Genomic DNA, 833 nt, shown 5'->3' on the forward strand with positions numbered 1-833 from the left:
AATTCGACCTTCCTCAATGAAATAAACCGGCTTTTTCATTTAAATGACTCGACCTTCTTCAGTGAAATAAATCGACATTCCTCAATGAAATAAATCGACTTTTTCAATTATATAAATCGATCTTCTTCAATGAAATAAATGGACCTTTTTCAATGAAATGAATCGACCTTTTTCAATTAAATAAATCGACCTTCCTCAATGAAATAAATTGATATTTTTCAAGAAATGAATCGACCATACATACACACACCGAACCAATAACCGTACCAAACAATTAAATAAATCGACCTTCTTCAGTGAAATAAATCAAAACTAACTAATTTGCAACCGTTCTACAGGTGTGTTACCGGCCCTTCGGATTCGACGCCACCGAAATCTGCGAACGGACGGCCCTCCTGAACTACACGCTGCAGGAATTGAGGCTGTGCCGTCTACGAGGTGTCAGTGCAGGGGGTCTCTCCCTCAGGACGTCGCAGCCAGGCGCTCGAGTTCTTTGTCAATAGCGAGGATGCAGGTGATTAGAAAAAGAGGGCGGGGGGGGGGGGAAATAGGGGAAAGAAAGGGAGAAGAAAGGGAGATAGTAAGGGGGAAAATAATGGGGAATAAATGGGTGGGGGGGAGAAATGGGGAAGAAAGGTTGAAAGAAGGGGGGGTGGAGAACGAGTGGGAGAAGTAAATGTATGGGTGTTTTGTAGAATGAGGGAAAAAAAAGAATGTTTGGGTGTATGTTAGATTTCTTCGTCAACAGTAACGATGCAGGGGATAAAAAAAAAGGGCGAAAAAAAGGGAGAGAGATATTTGGGCGTTTGTTTGTGCTTGCATACATATATTTT

This window comes from Penaeus monodon, chromosome 19 (assembly GCF_015228065.2).
Source record: "Penaeus monodon isolate SGIC_2016 chromosome 19, NSTDA_Pmon_1, whole genome shotgun sequence".
NCBI lineage: Eukaryota > Metazoa > Arthropoda > Malacostraca > Decapoda > Penaeidae > Penaeus > Penaeus monodon.